At 37.9% G+C, this 15,160-nt stretch overlaps 1 protein-coding gene across 5 annotated transcripts in view; it reads right to left on the minus strand.

Moving 5' to 3' along the window:
- Window positions 1-14,912, minus strand: part of DENND4A (DENN domain containing 4A) — a 118,880-nt gene extending 103,968 nt beyond the window's left edge. For 2 of the 5 annotated variants that reach the window (XM_055536733.1, XM_055536732.1), the window contains exon 1: window positions 14,660-14,912. The gene's annotated coding sequence lies outside the window, so the exon portion shown is untranslated. The remainder of the gene's footprint in view (window positions 1-14,659) is intronic. The other 3 variants (XM_055536735.1, XM_055536736.1, XM_055536737.1) reach the window with 3 other exon arrangements.
- Between the last annotated feature and the right edge of the window lie 248 nt (window positions 14,913-15,160).

Raw genomic sequence — 15,160 nt, forward strand, 5'->3', positions numbered from 1 at the left:
ATTATACTAGGCTTGTGCTATGCATTGTTTTCACTGTTTACTTTTATAAAAACTGTGATCTTCATAAGTTTTATAAGCCATTGCATTTCAGTCATCCACTGTATAAAGTTCTATGCTTGAAGAGGAAAAAAAAATCACTATGTAAGTAAACTAATCAACCAACCACTCTTAAAAAAATTTGATAAAAGAGGCTGAAAGCAAATGATCAGTAAAAGCTCATTTCCAAAACTGACATTACAATACAAATTCAGAATTTGATTATTCTAAAAATCTACAATCCTCCTTTTAAAAAAGAAGTATTTACTATCAAGTGAAGGCTTAAAGCTCAACATTCAGAAGACTAAGATCATGGCATCTGGTCCCATCACTTCATGGGAAACAGACGGGTAAACAGTGGAAACAGTGTCAGACTTTATTTTTTTGGGCTCCAAAATCACTGCAGATGGTGACTGCAGCCAGGAAATTAAAAGACGCTTACTCCTTGGAAGGAAAGTTATGACCAACCTAGATAGCATATTCAAAAGCAGAGACATTACTTTGCCAACAAAGGTTCGTCTAGTCAAGGCTATGGTTTTTCCAGTGTTCATGTATGGATGTGAGAGTTGGACTGTGAAGCTGAGCACCGAAAAATTGATGCTTTTGAACTGTGGTGTTGGAGAAGACTCTTTCGAGTCCCTTGGACTGCAAGGAGATCCAACCAGTCCATTCTGAAGGAGATCAGCCCTGGGTGTTCCTTGGAGGGAATGATGCTAAAGCTAAAACTCCAGTACTTTGGCCACCTCATGCGAAGAGTTGACTCACTGGAAAAGACTCTGATGCTGGGAGGGATCGGGGGCAGGAGGAGAAGGGGACAACAGAGGATGAGATGGCTGGACGGCATCACCGACTCGATGGACGTGAGCTTGAGTGAACTCCGGGAGTTGGTGATGGACAGGGAGGCCTGGGGTGCTGCGATTCACGGGGTTGCAAAGAGTCGGACACGACTGAGCAACTGAACCGAACTGAAGGATAGATATGAAAAAATAAGTTTTCATTTCAGCTGCATTAAACTCAATGCTGTAAAATTCACTTCAGCTATACCAAACTCCACACCACCTTTGTAAATTCAGTTTTTCCTGTTCAGACGGCCAGCTCCTGTGTACTATGTGAGACCTGCTCTTTCAAGTCTTTCCTAATCCTGCTCCCTAGGAGAGACTATCATTCTCTTACACTTCAAGACCATCCTGTACATATCTGTATTATAATTATCACATTAATACTATCATTGTTTCTTTGAACATCTACTCAACTAGATTAGAAATTGAGAGAAGGCAGGCAACGTTACGTCTCTATCTCTGTAATTATCTGTTTTAGCACAGTCCCTGAAAAAGGACAGGCAGTCAGTAAACACTTGTTGAATAGAAAATGACACACTGTGTTAATAAAAATATTAATATAAGACTATTTGTGTTCAGGAAATAGCATGATTCAAACTTCAAATTCTGTATGCAGAAACTAAAAACATCAGTTCCACTGGTTCCTATTTTGAAAGGGGGAGATATTTTGATAGCTTTCACAATATGGATTGGGATGAAATAACTTTTAAGTTCTTTTCTACTACATAAAGCTAATGAGTTGCCTCTTTTTTATTTCAAAAAAACCTTAATTTTATTTCACATTATTTACTATTCCTTTGCAATCACCACGTTTTTGGATATCCATGAACCTACATCCCTCTTCCCTGAGAGTTCTATGCCCTGCATCTACTCCTCTACTATAAAAATGAGGACTGAAACGTTCTCTGAAATCTTGGTTTCATCAGCCACAGCTGATTGGACCAGACACAGACATCTGCCTCAAACTGGACTTTTTCCCAGGGTTTAGAATGGGATCACAGAACCATGAGTGAATATACGAATTTAAGAGTTAGAGGACTCGCTCAGCCATGCGCAGTGGTAAAAGACAACATGCAGAGACAGAAAAATGAAGCAGATAAGCTGGGGGAAGCAGAAGAGATCATGCTGCCCCAGGGTGGGGAGAAAACAGCTTTCTAAGTTACTGGTGAGTTTCCAATTTCTGAGTCCTCTCCCCCTCACAAAAGCCTGGTTGTAATATTAATACTTAATACTTCTACCTTGAAAGTCCTGTGAAAGCCCTAGTATCCTTGCTATCAGCACTAATTTCCTTTTCAAGTAAATTAGTTTGAATTTGGTTTCTAATATTTACAAAGAAAAGAAATTTTCTTTTAAAACCTCGAAAAAGAAGAGGTCAAGCAGGAATACCAAAATGACAGTTAACCACAGGAGGAAAAAAAAAAAAACAACAACCTTGTTAAAAATGGCTGTTACACTGGTATCTTCAGGCATTTCTCAGCATAAGAAAATGAAAAATATTCACCAACCGCAACAGGCTCAAACAACAACCTATAAATCCAACTTCAGCACAGTGGTCAGTATGAAGAAAATTCTATTTCAAAGTTCAGGGAAAAAAAAAGATTAAGAGGGAGTATCTTAGAGCTTATTAGAACAAATTATTTTATAAAGAGAAATAATACCACTTACTACAATTCTGACCAAAAAGGGGATGGGAATATGTCTGGTGATGATAATAGCCAGTCCTATCTAACAAGCCTAAGTATCAGTATACCATTTTCCCCATCCATCTATAATGCTCAGTGGCAGAAGACAGTGATCTTAAAAAATAATAAAAAAGGAACTAGAACAGTCAGGAGCACAGTTATTATATGCCATTAACTTCTAAAAAAAAAAAACTAGTATTTTTCTTTGAAATTAGTTTATCAGTAAGAAGATTCCTTTAGCAACTCAGATTAAAAAAAAAAAAGAGTTTGTTTAGAAACAATTTTCAAAGGGATAATGAAGGAGTGAGAAGACATATGTATACCTGTGGCTGATTCATGTTCATATATGGCAGAAGCCAACATAATATTGTAAAGCAATTATCCGCCAAATTAAAAAAGGGGAAACAAAAAAGAATGAATACTGGTAACTTCTACTGTTCAAAGCAAATATTTATAAGAAAAACTGACTAGTTTCACATAATCAAGATTTAGCAAGATGGGGAAAATCTACAAACATAATAGAAAGTTCAGAAATAAAAAGAAACCAAAACAACCAGTACTTCTATCAAATCTGCCAAGATTACATAGACAGTTCTGGGTACTGAGAAGAAAATGAGACATTAGAGTAAAAGAAAAAGCTTATGAAAAATTAAACAGTGACTGCCATAAAAAAGATTTTAAGTAAACAAATCCCAATTGTTTACAATAATGGAAGCAGGAAGAGGTATCGATCATTTTTAATGACTTACACTGCTTCCAGACTGTACTTACTGACATTTGATTATGATTTCCAATATTCTGAGAATTGAAGTCTAGTAATGAAGGAATACTCTGCACGTTTGACTCTGAAGTGGGAATTTTGCCAATTTCCCCATTCTGCCCTGTTGTTCAATCTTTCTCTGCAACATACTTCAGTTTAACTCCCAAATTAAGAAAAAGCACACTATCAGCAGAGCTACCATGCTCACACCTTAATCCATAATAGGAGAGGCTGGTTAATGCTACAGAACAGTCTATATGAAGATTAAGTGTAAAATAATTATTAATAAGTTTAAAAAAAAGTGTGCTTGAATTTAAATAACTAATGAAATAGAACAATTACGAAATGCTGATTATTATTAACGCCAATTTAAAATCTGTGACAGAACACCAAATGCTAGAGCTAATAGAAAGACTAACGGTCAGCTTGCCAAAACGTTCTCAAAAGCTAGGAATTTATCTTTCATTTTAAAAACCAGGATTACATGGTTTGTTCATTCATTTGATAATTCTAGGATAGTGGGGGGACTTGAATACATAAATTAAAACATTCGAAGAGCAGCAATGACTATAACAGATTATTTAGTGAACACTAAACAAGTGCCAGGCACTGTTCTAAATGCTTTACCTGCAGTAGCAAATTTAAGTTTCACAACAATCTTATGAATAATTACCCTCACTTTACAAAAGGAAAGAAACTGAGGTACAGACACATAGTAGGTAGTCAAATAGCAAAGCCAGGTTTTAATCTGAAACAGTTTGGGTCTAGATCAACTACTTTATACTGCCTCTCCAATACTAAAATAATTCATTCATTAAATTCTTAACTGAGTGTCTTCTCTGTGCAAGAAGCTGTTATATTTGCTTGAGATATAACACAGTTACTAACAGATTATTTCAGAAGGAACTTGATAATCCAGACGAGAGTATGAGCCTGACAACCCACAGAATGGGAGAAAATATTTGCAAACAAAGCAACCGACAAGGTTATTAATCTCCAAAATACATAAGCAGCTCATCCAGCTCTATGTAAAAAAAAAAAAAAAAAAAAAAAAAAAGGGCATAAGATTGAAATAGACATTTCTCCAAAGACAACATTCAGATGGCCAAAAAGCACATGAAAAAAAAAAATGCTCTACATACCTAATTACCAGAGAAATGCAAATCAAAACTACAATGAAGTATCACCTCACATCAGTCAGAATGGTCATCATCAAAAAGTTTACAAACAATAAATGCTGGAGAGGGTATAGTGAAAAGGGAGCCCTCCTATACTGTTGGGACTATAAATTTGTCCAGCCACTATCAAGAACGGTATGGAGATTTCCTAAGAAACTAAAAATAGAACTACCATGTGATCCAGTAATCCTGTTCCTGGGCATACACCTGGAAGAAAGTCTAATTTGAAAAGATACATAGCTCAAAGTTCATAGCAACACTATTTACAATAGCCAAGACATGCAAGTAACCTAAATGCCTATCAGCAGATGAATGGATAAAGATGTGATACTTACATAACAATAGAATATTACTCAGCCATAAAAAAGAATGAAATAATGCCATTTGCAGCAACATGGATGGACCTTGAGATTACTGTACTAAGTGAAGTCAGAGAAAGAAATATCATACGATATTGCTTATATGTGGACTCAAGAACGATAGAAATAAACTTATTTGCAAAACAAAGTCACAGATATAGAAAACAAACTTATGGTTACCAAGAAGGAAAGGGGGAAAGGGATAAATCAGGAGATTGGGAGTGACATACACATACTACTATAAACAAAATAACTAACAAGGACCTACTTAGGGTCCTACATAGGTCCCTACATAGGGAACTCGATTCAATAACAGACCTATACAGGAAAAGAATCTTAAAAAGAGTGGCTATATGTATAAGTGATTTACTTTGCTCTACAGCAGAAACTAACACAAAATTGTAAATCAATTATATACCAATAAAATTTTTTTTAAAAAAGAGCATGGGTCTGAGAAGGCTTTCCAGAAGAAGTAAAGCCTACTCTGAGTTTTAAAAGATTCAGAGGAGTTAGAGAGGCAAAAAGAAAAGGGAAGAAGAAAATGAAGTCATTCCAAGCAGAAGGACTAATAAGCAATGGCAAACAATTCAGAAATAGCATGTATATTCAAGGAATCTTCAAAAGGCAGTTTTATACAGCTGAGTGGAAAATGGAAAGCAGAAATTTAAAGAGTTAAGATTAGAGCTGCTGCTGCTGCTAAGTCGCTTCAGTAGTGTCCAACTCTGGGCAACCCCATGGACAGCAGCCCACCAGGCTCCCCCGTCCCTGGGATTCTCCAGGCAAGAACACTGGAGTGGGGTGCCATTTCCTTCTCCAATGCATGAAAGTGAAAAGTGAAAGTGAAGTCGCTCAGTCGTCTCTGACTCTTAGCAACCCCATGGACTGCAGCCTACCAGGCTCCTCCATCCATGGGATTTTCCAGGCAAGAGTACTGGAGTGGGGTGCCACTGCCTTCTCCGGTAAGATTAGAGAACCAGTCTCAAATCATGATGAGGCTTGATGACCTGCTAAAGAGTTCAACCTTTATTCAGTTGACAATCGGATGTTAAACAAGAATTTTCTAACTGTGTTTTAGATCTACTAGTCTGGCAATTCTGACATGAATTTCACAGATATAAAACCAAAGACAGGACAACCAGTGAGAAGGTAAAGAAGCAGTTCCTAATAAGACAGTGGTAGAACAGGAATACTAGGGCAATGATTGATTGAAAAAATATTTAGGTGGTAAAATCAGCAGAATGCATAGTACATGAATGGATGCAACGAGAGAAAGGAGGAAACATGAAAGACTCCCAAGTTTCTTGGATGATGAAGTCAATAGTCAAGACGTTTCTGAAAAACAACAGATCAAAGAAAAACTTCAGACAGGTAAGTAAGTACAGTTTGGACAAATGGAGTTTGAAGTGAAGATACATAAGCAGTTAGATAAGAATCTCTGATGCTTTGGAACAATATTAATACTGGAAAACTAGCTTGGTGGGTAACTGGCAGTTACATGGTAACTGAAACCACAGGGATAACTGTGGCTTGCTTACTGTAAAGGCTAAGAGCAGCTGACTAACCCTGGGACCACCACTTCTTTGGGACAGGCAGAGGAAGGCAAACCCTCAGAGGGAATGATCAACACACTGAGAAGCTCCAGGATTAACAGAAGAGGGCAGCATTAACAGAAGTGGCAGTCAGGGGGTTGAGCTTCTGAGAAAGTGACCAACAGCATTACTCTCCTTGGTGACTTTAGCAAGAGCAAGTTTAGTGATGTAAGAAGTAGAAATTAGACTGCAGTGGGATGAAGAGTAGAGTACAGAAAAGATGTAATTTGAACCAATGTAGACTATCAATTTTCTAATCTATAAATTTGAGGCAGTGGGTTACTTTGAGCACTAAATGACTTACTACATGGAACCTCTCCTATAAGTAATGACACAGGTCCTCAAGCTCACTACACACAGCCATACTGGGCGCCTTTCTGTTCTTATTTCAAACTCCTTTATATGGCAAGGCTTTGCACTTGATGTTCTCCCCGAAGAGTCATGCTTTCCTCAGCTCTTCACATTAAGCTCTTTTTCATCTGTCAAATATCATCTACTAAGAGAGGGCTTCCCTAAGAAGTACCCTAAGGACCCTCTCAATCATTCTCTCACATCATCATGTTTTACTTTCTTTGTAACGCTAATGATACTTTCAACTTTTCTTGTTTATTTAGAGATAATCAGCAAAGTGATTGAGTGTGTAGGCTCCACAATCAGACTGGCTGCATACAAACTGCAGCCCTGCCATTTACTAGCTATGTGACCCTAGACAAGTTGCTAAATCTCTCAGTGTCCTAATCTCCTCATCTTTTAAAGGAGCAAAATAAAAAAGTACTTACCTCACAGTCTTCTTGAGGGAATTAAATGAGCTAATCCATGTAAAAATTATTATAAGAATACAGGTAAATTCTGAGCACTCATATTATTATATATTTATTTACTTGCAAGGATCTTAATGCTCCACTGAACTGAATTTTTCAAAATGTACTATTAAAGATATTTGAAGTTGTGCTAACTCTGAGTCCAAATCATAAATATATCAACCAATAACCAAAAGAAAGAGTACTGTTCTGACTAAGCCTCAGGAAGTGTTACTTTCATAAAAGAGAATTTTTCTGGCCACAAAAGTCAGAGAGGAAAAAAAAAGAGTTAAGGTTCTTTAATAAGTAAGGGAAATTTTTGATAAGTTATATATAGAATTACTATGTAATTTAGATCAGCCTATAAAAAGCAAAACTAAAATATGTAGAACAGAGAAAAGAAGGTCCTGAAAAGTTCTGACCTAAGTAACTTTGAAAACAGTATTTTGACTAGGAACTCTAAAAGACAAAAGGATTTAAGGAAAAAAAAAAAAAAAAAGGATAAAACTTCACTAGTTGGTAAAGTCATTTCTCACTGGGATATGATTAACAATTATGAAACTATACATGTATAATGAGACTGAACAAACAAGTAAGTGACAGCGGATGGTGAAAACCAGGTTCTTCATTTCTGGAGAATAAGGTCACAAATAAGCAAGGGGGTAAGGCTAGGATGAACCATGTGGTACTGAAGTAGAGTCAAAAAGATACTAGTATGAACTTATGCTTAGCTTCATATAGATACAGATGTACATATATAAAAAAAAGTTATATATTTGTGTACATGGGTTAGTATACATACATATATATCCTAGATCTGTACACTGAGGTCTAAAAGTAACGATATCCCAACAGCAATGAGCATACCCAGTGCCCAAATCTTGGTTTCTAATACCCTTCTCTAATAAAAGTAACCAAGGATCCTTAAATAAATGATTGATTATAGGGCTGGGGCAGGGAATATAAAAGATTAGCCTGGAGAATTTTGTAGTGCCAGAAAGTACAAAAGGGCTCAAAACAACAACAATGGTTTCTGTCCTGTTGGTTACAGGAACCAACCAGAAAGAGGTGGAATAACTTGAGCAGCAGAATACAGTATAGGAGTATAACTCAAATTTAGAAATGAATATCCATGAGTCCACACTGATAAAAATGATAAAATTAAAAAATGGGGGAGAAAAAGAACATCTAAAGAAGAATTCCAAATAATTTTGTAGATACTCACCCCTGGAGGAGCTTGAGCTTAATTTCCCACCTTAACTTTCCCATTGAGTATGGTCTGCTCTTAGTTACTTGTTCCTAAAAAGTAGCATATGGAAAAACTTTACAGTAGGGAAACCTGGCAAGCAGCACCTCAGCCAGGTGAACAAGGGTAAAAACACCAGTGATAAGTCATACTGATATAGGTACCCTTGATATGACATGAGAATGGCACTTTATCTCTGCAGTCATCCTCCCACAAACCCATAACTCTAGTCTTATTACAAGAACATCAGACAAACCCAAATTGAGAGACATTCTACAGAATACTTGACCCATAATCCTCAAAACAGGCAAGGTCATCAAAAGCAAGGAAAATCTGAGAAGCTGTCATAGCCCAGAGGAGCCAAAGGAAACATCTGGATGGGATTCCGGAACTGAAAAAGGACATTAGGTAAAAACTAATGAAGTCTGAATAATAAATAATGGACTTTGGTTAATAGCAATGTTCCAGTGTTGGTTCCTTAACTGTGACAAGTGTAACACAGAAATGTCGGATGTTAGCAATACGGGAAACTGGGTGTGGGGAGTGTGGTAACCCCCTGAAGCTTCTCTGTAAATGGAAAGTTACCCTACTGATAAAATTAAAAGTTTATTTAAATTAATTAATAATAATAGCAGGGAAGTAATTGCCTTAACCAGACTGATTTTGGTCCTTTAAGTCATGTCTAAGTGGGTTGGACAAAATGAGAAATACAGTTGGTACTACGTAAAGCAATCTCAACGTCGATGAACAGTTTATAATATAGTATATGAAAGTGCCTAAAGTCATTTCATATGTGCATGTTTTTATTCCTTAGTTGATAAAGCACTTTAGGAGCAGAAAACTCTAAGTAGGAAGCCACTCAAACTTTAGAATAAAAATTGTGGTACTAATTATTACTAATAAAAATTCCACCTGGCTTTTGAAGTCCACCAAGTTTAAGTAGTTCTACTCAAAATATATTCACTTGTACATTACTGAGACATTTCCTCATAGTCTCAGAAGGAGAGGAATATAACCATATGTATTTTAAGAAAGCACATTGGGAGTTCACTAATAACAGTATATTAAAATTCAAAATTCACAACTTGGGTTCATAACGGGCACTGTTCGAGAGATTTGGAAACTCCAACAAAACAAAACAAAACACTTCACTAACATTTGTAACTATCTTGACTATATTAAAAATAACTCTTACAAAGCAGTAACAAAAAGTCCAGTAGAAAATGTGTGAAGGATAGATACAGGCAAATCACTGAAGAGATAACCAAAAATACCCAACCATAAGAAAAGATGAAATAGAATACAAATGAAATGCCATGTCACACCAATCAGATTGGAAAAGTCCAAGAGTCTGACAATACCAACTATTGGTAAGGATATGGACAAATAGAAACCGTCAGTATTCTATAAACATGGGGGAAAGGGGGAAAAATGTATATTCTAAGACCAGGCAATTTGACAATCAGGTATATGACCTGGAGAAACTCTGGTATGTTGCTTGAAGAGATACAAGGATTTCATGAGGCACTATTAATAATAGATAAAAAATGAAAACACTCTAAATGTTTATCAATAGAAGAAATGACCAACTCCAGTACATTTATTCAATGGAACACTACAAACCAGTCAAAAACAAATGAACTAGACCTATAGTGCCAACAGGAACTGAGGGGGAAAAAAGTAAAATAAAGAAAGCAAGTTTCAAAGTGTGTATACCATGACACAATTGTATTAATAGCTGGCTAAATTTACCAGGGCAGTTTTAAGCAGCTTAAATATAAAATTAAAAAGCACCTCATTTAAATTTTACAACCTTATGAGGTAAATATTTCTATTATCTAGATTTGATAGATGCAGACACTGAGGCATAGAAAAAAATTTTTAAACTTGCCTTAGGTCACAAAACTATTAAGTCACAGAGTCAAGATTCAGCCTAAAAAGTTACGGCTCCAAAGTCCACACTCTTCAAAAGCATCAAAAACAATGTCATGTACTACACACACACACACACACACACACACACAGTTTATTGAAAGGTAAACTGGAAGAATATGCATCAAATTCATCACAACAACGGCCTCTGGGAGGGGAGACAAGGAGAGAAAGAAAGAGGATGAAATTGGGGAGAAAAGAAGAGACCTTTCATCAGCAATATTCAGGTAAAGTATAAAGTTCTACACTGAAATATTAGAATTTAGTGTGTTCTTTAGAAAAAGAACACACAGTTCTTTTATATTAAATGTGTATCTCAAGCAAAAATGAAAGAGATGTCAAATTTTCTATGGTGAGTATGTGTGTTGTCCACTACTTTGGGGAATTTTCTGTATTTTTTAAACTTTTCAAAATCAAAATGTCTCCCCTATAAAACAGTATTTTAACAAAAATAAATGTAACAAATTTCCAATCTCCATATTTCAGCTTTTATTTGGAAATGCCAACAGCTAAACTGGGAGTGTATGTATGTATATACACTTTAACATACATAAGGAAAATGCATTTTTATATGGCTCAAAAGAGGCAAACTAAACATACCAGAAACAGTATTTCTTACATTTTGATGACTCACTATTCTCAATGAAAATGAAGTACATATAGCACTAGCAGGAAAATTCCCTTAATATCTTTCTACCTCTTTTTTTCTGCTGCTTTCTACTTGTTTGTGGTTTTGAAAAGGAAGCAAAAAGAAAGTCCCAAGAAATTGTCACATACTTTAACAAATAACAGCAGCCATAGATAAACATATGTGGAGTCCTTCTAAACTTACGATTTCCCAATATACAATCAAGCAACATTCCAAAAATTTACTTGTAAATTGGTTGTCTGGAACGCAAAACATATTTTCCCATAAAGAAAGTTAAAAAGAGGATGTAATCACCAGGAAAAAAGATACTGCCTGACGAGCCAGGCAGTGAGACAGAAAAAGCAGAGCACACTATATGCACTGATGAACCAGAAAGAAAAGACAGGGTTTTCTCTACCAGTGTTTGAGGTCAGAAACCATGTTTCATTCATTCACCTTGGTATTCTCAAAGACTACCAAAGTACCTGGTACCTCATAAACATTCGAAAACCCGCTGCCTACTGACTGATGCGGTAATGAAGAAAAGACTTGAGTCAAACTGTTCATCAGTTGGTGGCACTGGCAACACAGAATAGTGAGGGTTAAGACACAAATAGAAAAAAGGTTGGAGGGTAACAATGTGCAGTAATAGGAGCATCCATATATGGAAAACTGTTATCAGGCTGGTGCTGGTAGCTAAGAGAATGCCTTCACCTGTATTACTAGCTGTTTCCATTATTGTGTGTGTTGCATAAACACCATATTTTAAGTTAGTTTGCTAATAATGAGGTACAAGGTAGTCTCTATTGGGGCAGTGGTTATATGGGATTTTCAGGATTTTCTCCTAGGACTCTTGAAAATATATTAGTTTCATTTTAGTGATTATTAGAGTAATACTATTCAGAAGCGAGAACAAAATGCAAACATTAAAATAGAAATTACCTAAAATCCTATCATCCAGAGATAATGTCTTTTAATATTGTATGCATTTCCTGAAAATCATTTTGCCATATCTATGATATATAAAAAATAATAACATAGTAATTTCTATTCCTATTTTTCTCTCAAGATTATGTTGTGCTTTCTCATGTTAGTAAATTTTTTAAAAAATACGACTTTTAATAATTGCATTTATCACACAGATTAACTGCCATTAATTTTACTAATCCTCTAGTATATGGCATTTTAACTTACAGATTTTTCACTATTATAGTAACATATTATATAATTAATCCCTTCTTATATATAAAGCTCTACATTGCTATTTTAGAATTCAAAGTGATAATTATGATACACAGTAATAAAGCATGGAGTACTTGACTTGCCCCCACAATTTATACTAAGCAATAATCAATAGGACACTGAACAAACAAGAAAGAAATTTTTATTGACTTTTCTTCATTTTCTTCTTCCACATTTGGTAGGAACAAGGAAAAATTCCCACAAAATAATTCTCTGATATCAGAGAGGAAAAGAATAACAAGTTAATTTCTCTGCTACAGTTACTTCTGTCTGCTACAGCCACTTCTTTTTCCACTTATTAATAATGAACCATCAATTTAAATAGGAATAAATAAGATATAATATTTGTAATATATCAAACATCTCTGTATTGGTGCTTAATCTAAGCACATAAGTAGTATGATTTGAAAAATTCTGCAAACAAAAGATAGCGTTAACTAGTATCACTCAATGAAAAAATATCTTTCTTTTATAATTCTTCCATATTTTTATTACTTTTTGAACGAATTAGAAAATGTCATGCACTCTATCTCTTTCTTTTCACAGCCTCTCAATTACTCCAAATTTTATTCGAGTTGCCATAAATAGGTCAACAGCTCCATGAGCTTAAGAATCAATAACTATTTAAGCCAGTGGTAACTCATGTGGAAAAGTTCAGAACAAATCAGCATCAGCTTCTTGGCTCTCTTGCACAAACATAAAATTTATACTGCTTAACCAATTTTCAAAAGTGTAACTTTGTGTACATAAATTTAAAACTGAGGCCAAATTTTACTTATTATTTATTCCCAGTACTGGACTACTGTCAAGAGCAATTGACTTTCCTAACAAATACATTCTTATAAAATTCTACAATGAAGTTAAGTCTATGCTTAATCATTCAGAAAAAGAAAATTATGTAACATACAGTAATATAATGATGACGATGATGATAATATACGCTATTCTGGACACCTACTGAGAGCTGCAGTTCAAAAAGAGAAAATGTGAAAATGAGGTAAAAGCTACCCAAAATGTTTAATTCTGGCCAAAACAAAACAAAGTTCCCACAAAAAAGGCCTAATAACAATTTTTTGTTTAATTACAAGTTCAAAAGGGGTGCAAATATCTCAGAAATCTTGTATACTTAGATTTTCAAAAGCAGAAAGCCTAGTATCTAAACATAAAACTGTATAACTTGCCCAAGAGTCCTTATATATTACCCAATCTTAGGTCCCCCAGAGACTACTTTTTACAATAATCTCAAGTGCACTACAATAGATTAATGTAACCTGGGCTACGCTGTTCACAGGTGTCTCCGCCTCCTTCCCCCAACAGGAGAGAAAAGGTAGACCAGGGCAAGCAGAAAATAGAGACTATGTACACCAAACAACAGCTTGTAATCTTGTAAAATTGCTTCTTTTAAACTTGGATTATTATTGTCATTAACGGATAATATTTTAAAGAATAACATATTCACGGAGTAGTACAATTCCTGCCCTTACGGGTCTCTAGCTAGCTGACACGCGTTTTCTTCCCAGATAAATACGTGCCTGTTGACTGATGCCTATCCTGCTGTTGCAAACAAGAAATAACTGTCCTATGAGACAAAAACCCTTCTCTACGGCTCCAGGCGTGACCATACGTTTGAATTAAAAGCACACTGGAACAATAACAAAAATCTTTCAGTGCATCTGTCATTTAAAAGCATGATAATGAAAAGTCGTTGCTGCGACCCAGTTTTAGGTCACAAGCTTTTTTTCCCCTCCTCCCCCTAGAAAGCGGTAAACTTCAAAGGGAATGGTGGCGACCAGGAATTGTTTATCACCTCCCCGCACCCCCCCCCAAAAAAAGACTGGGGGAAAAACCCCAAACCGGCCAACTTGGACCGTGAGCAGGCTCACGTTGGCCGAGGTAGGCTAGGCAGACCCCCGCGAGGAAAATCGGGCCTCTGGGGGCCCGCCAGGCTCCAGCTGCCGCCTGTTTAAAACGTCGAAGCAGGTGGGATTCCGTGAGGCCACCTCCGTCTTACGTAACGAGCTTGTCAAAATCCCAGTTCCAGGACCTCCCCTCTCACCGCCCCCGCCCCCATCCCCCAACAGGAGCCCCAGGCCAGCCCGGAATAGAAAATCCCGAACGAAAACAGAGGAGACCCCCAGCTGCCGACGCAGCGGCGCGGGTGCTTCTCTCAGCACCACCGCGCCACCCGGAGCCGACCCAGCTAGCGAAGGACAGCCAGGCTCCGAGAAGCCCCCGAGCGGAGGTCGCGGCCATCCACGCCACATCTCCGAGCCCAGCCGGCCCCGCTCCCGTGCCCACGGCTGTCACCGCTCCGGGCAGTGACAGCTCCACATGCCACCGCTGTCCGCGCCGCCGCCCCCGCACTCACCTCACCGCTGGCTCCCGCTCGAGAAGCGGGTCGAGCTTGTAGAGCGGTGCGGCGTCCACTCAGCGGTGGCGGGACACGAGGGGCTGAATGCCGCGGCGCTCCGAACCCGCTTAGCTCATCCCCAGCGGTGCTCCGCCCTGCGCGGCACCCCCGCCCGCCCAGGCCTGCCGTCTCAGTCAGACGGGACTCCCCCTCCCCTCGCGGCCGCCGCTGCCTCCGCCTCCTGCTCTGGCTCCAGCCGCCGCGGCCGCCGCCGCTGCGACCGGCGCCATCTTGACAGTGACGGAGGGGACGGAGGCGGGGATCGCGGCCTGCTAGCGCCAATAGCGGACCAGGCCCTTGCTCGAGGGGGCGGTGCAGGGACGCGTTGAGGGTCGCGGGGTCCTAGCGCCGGATACGCGATAGGCGTAGAAAGTGGGCGGAGCTGAACAGTGTTCTCTCGTGACGCGCAGTGGAGTTGGGGAAGTGCGCTGTGGTTCCCCTTCGGGTGGAACCGAAGCG

The sequence above is a fragment of the Bubalus kerabau genome, chromosome 10 (genome assembly GCF_029407905.1).
Source record: "Bubalus kerabau isolate K-KA32 ecotype Philippines breed swamp buffalo chromosome 10, PCC_UOA_SB_1v2, whole genome shotgun sequence".
NCBI classification, from domain to species: Eukaryota; Metazoa; Chordata; class Mammalia; order Artiodactyla; family Bovidae; genus Bubalus; species Bubalus kerabau.